General features: G+C 40.3%; 1 protein-coding gene across 2 annotated transcripts in view; it reads left to right on the top strand.

Moving 5' to 3' along the window:
• Positions 1 to 8: 8 nt before the first annotated feature.
• The window catches only part of CBX5 (chromobox 5), a 35,461-nt gene continuing 23,071 nt past the window's right edge, over positions 9 to 12,398 (top strand). Inside the window, exon 1 of one of the 2 annotated variants that reach the window (XM_026501684.4) lies at positions 9 to 173. The gene's annotated coding sequence lies outside the window, so the exon portion shown is untranslated. The remainder of the gene's footprint in view (positions 174 to 12,398) is intronic. The other variant, XM_026501686.4, reaches the window with a different exon arrangement.

Genomic DNA, 12,398 nt, shown 5'->3' with positions numbered 1-12,398 from the left:
AATGGGCGGAGAAAGGGTCCAGTCCCAGGATTGGTCGCGCAGGCGCAGGGAAGGATCCGTTTTGGCGGGCGGTTGGCGTTGCGCAGAAGGCGGCAGCGGTGGTGTCTTGTGGTCCGGCCTCACCGCAGAGGAACAGGGAAGACATTAGCGTGAGTGATCGGTCTCGGTTCCGGGTAAGTGGCAGACAGTCTTGCCTACCCATACGAGGCCTTGAACTGACTCCAGTTGGGCCCGTTATTGTGTAATGAATGGACCGCGGGGTGGGGGCTCGTGAAGGGGGAGCGGTGGGTTCAGCCAACCAATGGAAGAACAGGGGCGGGATGTTTTATTCCTGTAAGTTCTGTGGAGCTTTGCAACCGGAGGGTTTGACTGGCTTGTGTATGGGCCAATTGAGTCTGCCTTTAGCTGCCGACTGATCGGTCCTTGGGCCATCGGAATGCGGGAGGCGGGTTTTCCGCGCCTGAGCAGCGTCTTCCTGAGCCAATGAGCACGGAGCGCGCGGTAGGTTGGGCTCCTCCAAGAGGCAGCGGGTTGACTCCAATGGGGAGTGCCGGAGTCGGCGGTAAATGGATGGACCAAATTTGGAGCCAGTAGGCGGATAGCCTACGGAAAGCCCTCGGGCAGGTCGTCCAATCAGCGGTCCAGAAGAGGAAGGTCTTAGATTTAGGGTTGTGAAGAAGAGGATTCAATACCTGTGATGGCGCGGCGGGCACGTATTTTATCCACAATGACTTCTCTAATGAAGCCTTTAGGCCTCCATCCCACATACCTTTCTGGTAGGGAAACTATAAGTTTGCTCCTGTATTGCTTCGAATTTGTCATCCCCCCTCCCCCGCATCGTTACTTCTCACCACTCAACCCTTTTTAGGTTTTGAAGGGAGCAGGGCAGGTCTTCGGGAACTCACTTCGTTAGGACGACTGACTTGCAATGTTAGAACCAGAAGAATAAATCTCTACCTTCGTGGAAAGGCGCCCGAGAAAAATCTACATAATGATGCACGTTTCTACGGACAAATGGATATTTGTAAAACGATAGAGAAAGTTTTGGAAGGCTACATACTGAAGTGCCTTATCTCTAGGGACAAATTGAGATCTAGGCAGGTTGGATCTCTAATGTTTAAGTCTCTTCAGGGATTATAATTTGTGATTAAAGATGAAAAAGTCAGTTTTTGTGTTTCCAGTCATAATCACTTGCTTCTCACCTCCTGTTTTTTATCCTTACACCTCGAGAAAGTGCCGTTTTTTCCTTAAGAACTAAGGTGATCTTCAGGATAAAAACACAAATTTTAAAAAGATAACTTTTTTTGCGTGTACTTAGTATCTGCCAGGGATACATCGTGCTAAGGACTTTACAAGCATTATCCATGTCTCAGTGCTTTTATCTTAGTCTCTTCTTTGAGGAACTTTCCCCCATTTATGTCTTTCTTTACACCATTAAAGGGTTTCTAAGCCCTCTCTCTTTCTGCTCTTCCTCTGAGGATGTCTGAATTTTGTTAAGTTGCTTAACAAGGGTGATATTTAGGGTGTTAAGGACAGGAGGAGTGAGACATCACCTGGATTATTCCATTGCTTTGATTGTATTTCCTTCAAAGTGTTTATTTCACAGGTATTGTAATCACCTGTTGGTAACACCCATTCAGCTGATTTGAAGATATTTTGTAAAAATAAAGAAATTTTCATTACATAGTGGCCATATCAGAATCTAAATTGCTCTCTTGTTCACTGACTTAAGGTTAATAGAAAATTGTTTAAATACTGTAATAAGTTCAACTACATATGAAGTACACTTCTGATTAGAGACCTTTGCGACGTTGTACAAAAGAAAGTTAATTTTAGTTGCCCTTATAATGAACAGAGGAGAGATTTCTTTGTCCTCTGACAGTTGTTAAGAGGACAAATTTGTTTCATATCTCGTTATAAACTTTCTAGGTAGGCTAATAATGCAGCTGTTTCTGCTGAGTTTCTAAGAACTAAAGGGATCTAGATTAAGGTTATCTGCCCCTAATTTATTTAGGTTCAAAAGGAATACAATCTTGATCTACAGGGTTTCTTGCAGCACTATTGACATTTTGAGCTAGTAAATGCATCTCACCTTCTCCCTCACCCCCATTTGTGACTATCAAAATGTCTCCACACATTGCCAGATGTCCTGGGGGTGTCAGTGGTAGTGGTGCAAAATCTTCCTTAGTTGAAAACTGTTGATTTAGGGGCGTCTGGCTGGCTTGGTCGGAGGAGCATGTGACTCTTGATCTCAGAGTGGTGACTTCAAGCCCCACGTTGGATGTAGAGATGGCTAAAAAAATAAACAAACTTAAAAAAAAAAAAAAAGAAAACCATTGATTTATAGTAACAGATGCTGGGGGTGCCTGGCTGGCTCAGTGGAGGAGCATGCATGCGACCCTATCTTGGGGTCATAGGTTTGAGCCCCACATTGAGTGTAGAGATTACTTAAATAAACTTATAAGAATAAACAAGTAACATGAAAGATGCTGGAGTTGATTATCTTGTCAAAATCTTTTATTTTAATAATTGGAAATCAGAGGGAGAAATGGGTGAAGTGTTTAGGAAGTGGCCTTTGTAAATGGATCACTAAATCTTAACAGTTATCTTTTCATATGTAGAGAGATCATCATTCCATTGGATAAAAGGAGAATTTCATTAAGTTTTTACCATTTCTTGCACTCTAAACACAATTGATTGCATCCCGTATTTGTTTGGGTGCCTAAAATAATGGCAAATATGTTTTGGACAAAGATGGACTTTGCGTTAGATGCTTATTAGATTTTCACCTGCTTTAAGCCTCTTTCCTTTACTGGGATTCTTTTGGATCAGTGTATCTCAAACTTGATCTTGACCGTTACTAAGAAATATATTTACACTGACCCTGTACACATATCGAAATAAGCGTCATTATATAAATATATGTGCAAAGCACTCTGGTACTTTCTCATCTACAGTACACTTTCATTTTCTTAAAAATGCAGGTCAGTTTTTGCTGGTTTCGTGGCTGTGTATAGACCCACAGATTGGGGGGAAAACTGATCTGAAGAATAGGTGCATCACATCGTCTTAGAGTACTCTGAATGGATTCCACCCATCTATAGCCCCAGCTGCTTGGATTTATAAGCAAATAACCATGACCCCTTATTTGATGATTTTAATTTGAAAAATTTCAGGATTTGAACATAGTTTACTTGGTTTACTGTGGTGTGCAAGTACACACTGCTTTTTTGTGAATTCTCTTACAATGTTGGAGTTAATAGGTCTGATGAACATTTCTCTCCAGTAAGGAAATTTTAGAGGGTAATTTTTCATTGATACTCTAAGACTATCACATTGAAAACCTTTTTTTTTTTTTTTCGTTAAGATTTATTTTATTTATCTGAGAGAGAGAGAGGGAGTGTGTGCATGCTTGTGTGCAAGAGCCAGGGACTGGTGGGGGCGGGGAGAGGGAGAGAATCCTCAAGCAGATTCCCCTTGGAGCCAGATGTGAGGCTCAATCCCAGGACCCTGAGATCATGACCTGAGCTGAAATCAAGAGTTGGATTCTCAACTGACTGATCTACCCAGGTACCCCCACACTGAAAATCTTAGGTTTAGACTTATTTTTTGCCTTTGGAGAACCTGGTTTGGTTGTTCATTTGTACTGGTCTGTTAACAAGGTAAGATGTTTAGCCTGTGTTACAAAATTAAATTTCAAGTACTTGTGCTTACAACTTAAGGATATACTGTTGTTGCCAAGCCTAAAAGGATAGTGTTCGCTAAGAGGGAACATAACACATGTTCACTGGTCTGTCTGAAAACCAATAAGTAGAAAGCTATATGGATAGTATGTGAGCAGGATAATGGTTGGGGCAAAAAAGAAAAAAAAGCATTACTCTGCGGTGGCTGGATTTTTATATGTCTAGGAAAGTTTTGGTATTTTTCAGAGCCCTTGTTAGTAGGTCTAGAAAAGAGGTATCCAGGTTACAGAGGTTTCTGAGGAAGATTAGTAAGTTTTATTTAGGTATTTTATTTAACCACATAGCATGATTTGTATATTTTATTGGAATAGCACATTTAACAATCCTTGGTAAAGCATTTCTTTCCTTTTCTTGTTCTTTTGTTTGGTCTGTTTTTATTTCCATTTACCTTACGTGAAATTGGGCTTAAAGCTGTGTGCTGTGGATATTGATTTTAAAAGTAGTAAATTACAATGCGAGATATCACTTGTAACTGACTCAGCCTGGCTGCTATTTACACATTGTTATTCATGAACTTGAACTCTGGGCAATTTTCTTTTTTCCCTGACGTAAACTTTGATTTTCCTTTCCTCCTTATAGAGGATGCCTTTTAGCTGATCATTGTACTAATGGGAAAGAGTCCAGGTCATCCTGAGAAGAGTTGGCTTGTGCAGAGTCCAAGATTCAGCTTTCTGTAATCTACTCGAAGCCACATATTCATTTCTGATGACAACTTTACACTTGTGTTGGCAGAACACCCACAGTGACAACTGGTGCCTATGTTTAGTCTGTCCAGGAGCTCTACCAGCTAACATGTTTGGGGAAAAACCTACACTGTTCTTGTTAGCAGCTATGTAAATATTAGACCTTGCTGAGTTTGTCTTCCTGGATCTGCCAGTATTTTGGAGGGTAAATTATATTCTCTGTTTGCCTCAATTTACCCTTTGAAATGAGGGATTTAAAGGTTTTAGGCATTCTTTGGATTACTTGAAGTTCAATTCTTTTTGGATCAGTAATTGGTTTTATATATATCCAGTTTATGATTTTTAAAATTTTATTTCCCCTGTGTATTAGTCTCCTGTGACTGCTGGCACAAATTACCACAGAATCAGTGGCTTCAAACAGCAGGAATTTATTCTTACAGTTCTGGAGGCCAGAAGTCTACAATCAAAGTGTTGAGCCCCCTCTGGAGGCCCTAGAGTAGAGTCCCTTCCTTGCCCCTTCCAGCTTCTGGTGGCTGTCAGCCTCATCTCTCCCTGCTCTCTCTTCACATTGTCTTCTCTGTGTCTCTGTCTCAGAACTGCCTGTCGTAAGGATAGATGTGATTGCATTTAAAAGCCAACCAGATACTCCAAAGTAAATTTTTCCTTTCACATCTTTTGCCACATAAAGTAACGTCAAAATATAAAGTAATGGTCATAAATTCAAGGGATTAGGACTTGGTAATCTTTGAGGGGGGCCTTCACTCAAACCAGTACACCCTAGTTCTCTAACCCTGATCCAAATAAATATTACGTAATTCGAAAAAAATTACGGGGCACCTGGCTGGCTCAGTTGGTTAGGTGGCCGACTTTTGGTTTTGGCTCAGGTCATGATCTCGGGTTGTGAGATTAGGCCCTGAGTGGGGCTCTGCATTCAGGGCGGAGTCTGTTTCAGCTTCTCTCCCTCTAGCTCACGTCTGTCTGCGCACGCGTGCACACACACACTCTCTCAAATAAATAAAATCTTTTTTTAAAAAAGGAAGAAGTTATTTAATTAAATAATTTATCTTTTTGGTTTCAAGAAAAATTTATTTTTAAAGATTTTATTTCATTTATTTGACAGAGAGCACGTGCACAAGCAGGGGGTAGTAGCAGAGGGAGAGGGAGAAGCAGGCTCCCCACGGAGCAGGGAGCTGGATGCCGGGCTTAATCCCAGGACTCCCGGATCATGCCCTGAGCTGAAGGCAGACAGTTAACCGACTGAGCCACCCAGGTGCCCCCCCAAAAATTCATTTATTTATTTTTGAGGGAGGGGAGGGGCAGAGAGAGAGGGAGAGAGAATCTTAAGCAGGTTCCACACCCATTGTGGAGCCTGACACTGGGGTCTATCTCACTATCCTGAAGTCATGACCTCAGCTGAAATCAAGTGTTGGATGCTTAACCAACTGAGCCACCCAGGTGACCCAAGAAAAAGTTATTTTAAAAATGAGAGGCAAATGGGAAAAAAAGCTCAGGAAACCTAGATTCTCTTCCCACTTCTGTCATTAACTACTGATATAACCTTGGGCGAGCCATTTGCCCTCTTTGGTCCCTAGTTTCTTCATCTTATATGGAAAAAATTGGATAGGTGATTGCTGCTAGCCTTCTAGACCAAAGACTTTCATGAAAGAACTCCTGAATTGTCTTGGAGTTTATTTTTTTGAAGTCCGTGATTTTAAATGTGAGCGAAGAACTCATTCTAATATTTTGAGCCAGTGGAGGCCTTTGGAGGCCTTTGCCTAGGATTCGAAGGATAGATGACTGACTTGTCAAATCCTTGGGGTATTAAGACAGGATAACAAATTTGTTAATTGTTGTGGTTTTCTAAAAAAAAAAAAAGGTGTAATCGACAGGTTGGGCCATTTTGCACTCTCATCCTAATGAGGCTATGGACTGTGTAGTCTGGATTTCCTTTCCAGTAAGAGTAGTTTGTCAAAATTAAACACTGACAGATTTTTCTACCTGAAATTAGATTGTGGAGCTAGTTTTAAAATTTCTCACAAGCAGTCTTACTCTTCAGACTTAACTGAATGCTGGTTCCATCATACTTCATTGCTAGAAATGACACTAGAAAACATAGGATTGAGTTGGTGTTGTTGAAAGGACTATTCAAAGGTCAAATTTTTAGTACACTCTCATTATTTATTTCTTACGTGGAGAGGAGGAGGAACCAAACTGAATTCAAGTATTTCTCTGATTATAATCTCCATTTCTTAGAATAAAACAAGTTCATATCTGAGTCAGCAGGCATAATTATGTCGGAATAAAATGCACTGCTAAAAAGGCCAACCAACAGGCTGGGAGATCTGTCTTAAGTTTGGTTTCTGAGGCAGATTCTTGAACTCCATGTACCTTCTTTCTCATCCCTAAATCAGTAAGACTCACTTACCTCACAGGGAGTTGTGGAGGGTAATATACTGCTAATTTGTTCAGTATTTCACAACAATAAATTACATCTAAGGATCTGATAAAACATCGGCAAACCCCATTTATATGAGTAGTTGGAGACAAGCATAGATATAACTTAGAGATAGTTCAGAAAATTTATTAAAGTTATTTTAACTTTCTCTATCATCAGACATCTTACCTTCTGTTTGCTGTATACTTTGCAAAGAGTTTGTTCTTTTTCCATAACAGACATGAGGTAGGTAGGGCAGATAGCTAACACCAGATTAGATGACAAAGGGATCAATTCATCAAGAAGACACAAGAACCCTAAATTTTACACAACTGATAATAAAACTTCAAAATACATGAAAGGAAAAACAATGAAACTGAAATATATACATCTATAATTATATAAATACGCTTCTAAGTAACCCATGGATCAAAGACATCACAAAATTAGAAAATATTTTGAACTGAATAAAAACGATAATATGACCTTAAAATTTGTGGGATGTAACGAAGACAGTGCTTAAAGGAATTTTATAGTATTAAATGCTTCAATTAAAAAAGCAGAAAGGCCTAGAGTCAGTGACCTACATTTCTATCTTAAGAACCTAGGAAAAGAAGAGCAAGTTAAATTCAAATTAAGCAGAAGAAAGAAAATGCTAAAGATAAAAGCAGAAGGTAGTTGGTGAAGTATAAAACAAAAACAGTAGAGAAAATCGATGAAAGAAAAAGTTGGTTTTTGAAAAGATCAGTAAGATTAATAAACCAAGCACGTCTGATGGCGGAGGGCAGGGAGAGACACAAATGACTAATATCAGGAGTGAGAGAAGGGATATCACTACCGATCCTAGAGACATTGAAAAGGTAGTAAGGGAATATTAAGAACAACTCTGCCAGTACATTCAACGTCTTAGATGAGTTGAATCATCTCTTGAAAGACAAACTGCCAAAGTTCACTTCAGAAGAAATACAGAATCTCACTAGCTCCATTTTTATTAAAGAAATGAAATTTGTAGTTGAAAATGTTCCCCCAATGAGAACTCCAGGCCTGAATGGCTTTACTGTTAAGTTTCACCAGACCTTTTTTTTTTCCCCTTACCAGTCCTTGAAGGAAGAGATAATACCAATTCTACAAACTCTTCCAGAAAATAGGTGAGGAAGGAACAATTACCAAAGCATTCATTATTTTTAACATCGTCTATTATCAGGCAAACTTCTATTTCCTTTGTGTGTGTGTGTGTGTGTGTGTGCGCGCGTGTGTGTGTATACATACGTATGTGTGTGTGTGTTTGGGGTTTTTTTTAGATTTTTTTTTTTTCTAGAGAGTGAGCATGTGGGGCGGGGGGGGGGGGGCGGCGCAGAGGGGGAGGGAGAGAAAGAATCTCAAGCAGACTCCTTTCTGAGTGTGGAGCCTGATGTGGGCTCTGTCCCTTGACCCTGAGATTATACCCTGAGCCAAAGTCAAGAGTCGGACACTCAACCGACTGAGCCACTGAGGCACCCCAAGATTTTATTCTTAAGTAATATCTACACCCAAGGTGGGGCTCAAACTCAGAACCCTGAGATCAAGAGTCACATGCTCCATCAACTGAGCTAGCCAGGCACCCCCCCATCTATATTTTTAAAAGTGTTTTCCAGTTTTTTTTCTTCCCTTCACAACAGACCTATGAGATAAGTAGGGCAAATAATACCGTTGACATTAACTGAACTGTCTAGTTTGACGTTTCAATTATCTAATTGGGAGAGGACCACATCTCCTTATTCCTAGTCCTGATTTTGCCACTGTTAACAAGCTGCCCCTTTAGTAGTTTTTTTTGTTTGTTTTGGTTTTTTTTGGTTATAGCCTGTGGGGACAGGACTACCCGGTGCTGACTTCACCAAGGAGAAACTGTTAAAATCCTTAGCCCTTAAGTTGAGGACTGGGTTAGACTCAGTGCCCATGTAATGCTTGACACTTACTAGGCCCTTAATAAATATCCCAGAACAAGGATCAGAATTGCAATATTAATCATCCCTTCGGCGTAAGATTTAAATTAGGATTGTAGTTGGAACCCAGACAAAAAGATAGAAACATCTTATTTGGTTTAAGGAACACATCAGAGCGCTCAGTGGAAGAGCTGGGTGGTCTGAGGTTGGCTATCCCTTTTAGCCGTTAATCTGGTGGTGGCCTTTCTTTGCATTTAACTATCAATATATCTGAAGTGTAAAACACACTTTTATGATATTGTGGCATAGTAACTCACACTTAAATGTCAATAGCGACACTTGCAAAGACCTACAAGGTTCAATAATTTCTGGTGTGGGTTTGTTTCTCCTGTCATCACCCATTATGTATTTTTTTACAGCTTTTAAATTGCCACAGAGAGAAATTGGTCAGGATCATAATAGATGGCCAAGGAGCTGCCAAGGATACCGTTGCATGGATGGGAAAAAGTTCAATACTGCCTTGATTTTATTTATCTAAATTGTAGGCTATGACTTCAATATAATTCATGTTGCTAATATACCAAGGTAATGGCAAAGCACAAAATTATGCCATATGTTGAAGGAATGCTCTCTTTAACTCCATGAAGTTTTACAGTCTGAGATCTTTTTCTAACTCCAATTACATAAAAGCTCCTTTTTTGTCAGAATGTATTAATCAGATATTGACTTAAATTATAATAGCATCTCAACAGTTAAATTAGAGATATTTTAGAGATTTTAGTTTATGGTTATGCTAATTAATTTTTATGTCTCTTGAATGTCTTCTCTAAACTAAGGCTATGAGGGAGCATAAATTGTCTGGCATAGCAGAGGCTTTCCCTTAAAATAGAGGGTTTGTTAGAGTAACCTGGAGGGGTCTTTGTAACCCTTAAGCTGCTGATGTCCAAAATCTGTACAAGCTGCACGATGCCGGATAAATGCTGTGTCTTAATTTTATGGCTGTTTGAAAAATATGACTGTTATTTTAGTTGGGGATAGATACTTCGTTCTCTTTTAACCCTTCCGTGTTTTGTGAACATGGTCTGCCAGAGTGGTATGTCAAAACCTAAGATTCATAGTAACTGCTCCAACATTGCTATAACCCATTTTTCTTAAGATTTATTTATGGTGAAATTGCCAGGTTCTTCATGAAAGGTGATGGGATCTACTAGTTCGTGCTTCATCTCTTTTAATTAAGAGAGGAGTGGGTGTGAGAATAACACCCACCTGAGACGGCGGTGCCTTAAGAGGAGTTCAGTACATCACAAGGACAGAGTTGTTGGAAAGCACCATCTGGAAGACATTTGCCCATAGTGGTGCCAAATTCTACTTTCTCATAAATCTTGGAACAGTCGGATATCTAACCTTGCCCAGTGATGGGTTTAGGTGTGGCCTAACTAAATTTAAAGAAGACTGACAGTTGAGAGAAGAAATTCAGTAGATTTTAATAAAGGAAACAAATGCCATATAAAAGTATTTTGTGGGATTGTGATCTCATAATGAGATATCAGAAATTTGTGTGTTACTGCTAAATATGCCAGTGAACCACACTGATAACTCTAAGCAGTTCTGGGGATTGCTATAGTCCACATTCATTTATATTTTTTAGCGGTGGTCAGAGCTTGGAGGAGAGTACAGCTGAATAAAATTTATAAGGCCGCCTTTATCTCTTTATAATGCATATGTTTTAATCTAAAAGAACAAAAGGCCCTTTACTCCCTTGCTCACTGGAGCAGGAGGCTTAGATAATCGACAAACAGGATACTTTGCCCGAGAATAATTCTGTGGCTGGATGAGGCAGTGCCTTGGCCCGATTTTTAAAGAATCACAAACTGGAGTTGGCTAGCCAAACGGAGACCATTTCCTCTCTCCACACTCCTTTCTATTAATAAAGTTTGTGTTGTCTATATGTGGCTTGTTAATGATAGGGGTGTTAACGACCACAGTTAATCTTCCTCCTCAACTCTTTCCTAATCCAGTCTCTTAAATAGACATTTAAAAAGCTTTTAACTCCTCTTGAATTGGGTGCTCATGGGCTTTTGGTGGAGGTGGAGTGATAGCTATCAGCCCATTTAACAAAACCTGAGGCAGCCAGGACAGCTGTAATGTGTATCTCTGTGCTGTGTTTTTGTTAAAATGCCACATGGCTAATACTTTGGAAATCATAAATCTAGGGGAAGAAAACATCTTTATAGAGGGTATTTTAGTTTTATGCTGTATGTGTTACAAACTTAAAATCATTGGTGCTTCTAGATCCATAAAGAACAAAGAATATAGACCAGATTAAAACGGTTCTGTAAATTTGGTGTCTTTTCTTCCGTTTTATTTATTACAATAAGGCTACATAGAGGACGCCGTGCAGGCAGTGCTGCAGCTGACGATCCGGTCCTCACGTAAGCCACTAACTTTCCCAAAGCCCTTTGGGGAGAAATGGGAATTTCTCAAGCCTGGGCCAACTGAAGTCACCCATCAGCCGCGTATTTAATTAACACATGTGATACGGAGCTTTACATATGCCCTCACCCCTTCCCTCTTTCTGGAGGCTTGCTTTCTGAAGGGTTTTGCCTTCTTCCTGGGCTTACAGATTTTATATTGAAACTCTAAAATGGGGGTGCCCGTCTGGCTCAGTCGGTAGAGCATGTGACTCTATCTTGGGGTTGTAAGTTTGAGCACCACGTTAGGCGTAGTAGTTACTTAAATATAAAATCTTTGGTGGGGGGGAGAAAAAAGAAACTCTAAAATGAAGAGAGAGCTCACTGATTGTGTGTTTTGACATTTGGTCTGACTACCACCTCCAGATAGTTCAGTGGGTGGTTCAGTGAGGCAGTTTACCAGTTGGTTTTCATTACTTTTTTAAAAATACAAAGCAGGCTTAGAGAAAGATTTAGAATTATGTTGTATATATACTTTTGCTCGTAAGTAGTGATGAAAATAAAATGTGCTACACCAAGATCTAAGAAAAGCCACCAAGACAGCTGGCATCGCCAAGTAGTGACTGGAGGGACTAGAGCAGAGCCTGAACTGGACAAACAGATCCCAGAGACCCTATGTGGGCGATTCTGTGAATCCAGGATTGATAAATGCAAATAGCTAACCATTACCTCTGTTGTTCTGGATTGCCCCAGTTTTCTCTAATGGCTTCTCTAACTTCTGGGGATTGACAGTTTCTAACATTATTTTTTTTAAAACCCTTATAATGAGTGGGATTTTTTTGGTCCTTCTCTTTCTGCTTCACTTACTCACCTCTTCCTTTTTTTTTTCCCCTGGAAGATTTATCTGTTAAAGAAGTCTCCTGTCATCGACTTGGAATGTGGGTTCTGCCTGTGCCTGACCACAAAGCTCTTTGATGTTTTTTCAAGGCTGACTTCTCACCAGATCCCTGGTTTAGGGGTTTTTTTGCCCAGCACTCAGAGGCCTGTAAGGTGAATCTGCCTTGTGTCGTTGATACGAACGGTTGTTGGGGCCTGCTCTTTTCTCATGTCCTGATGGGCAGTTAAATTGCTGGAATCTAGGGGCGCCTGGGTAGCGCAGTTGTTAAGTGTCTGCCTTCGGCTCAGGGCGTGATCCTAGCGTTCTG

This window comes from Ursus arctos, unplaced genomic scaffold, assembly GCF_023065955.2.
Source record: "Ursus arctos isolate Adak ecotype North America unplaced genomic scaffold, UrsArc2.0 scaffold_26, whole genome shotgun sequence".
NCBI classification, from domain to species: Eukaryota; Metazoa; Chordata; class Mammalia; order Carnivora; family Ursidae; genus Ursus; species Ursus arctos.
The sequence above is the reverse complement of the archived record's forward strand: the minus strand, read 5'-3'. Positions and strand labels throughout refer to the sequence as shown.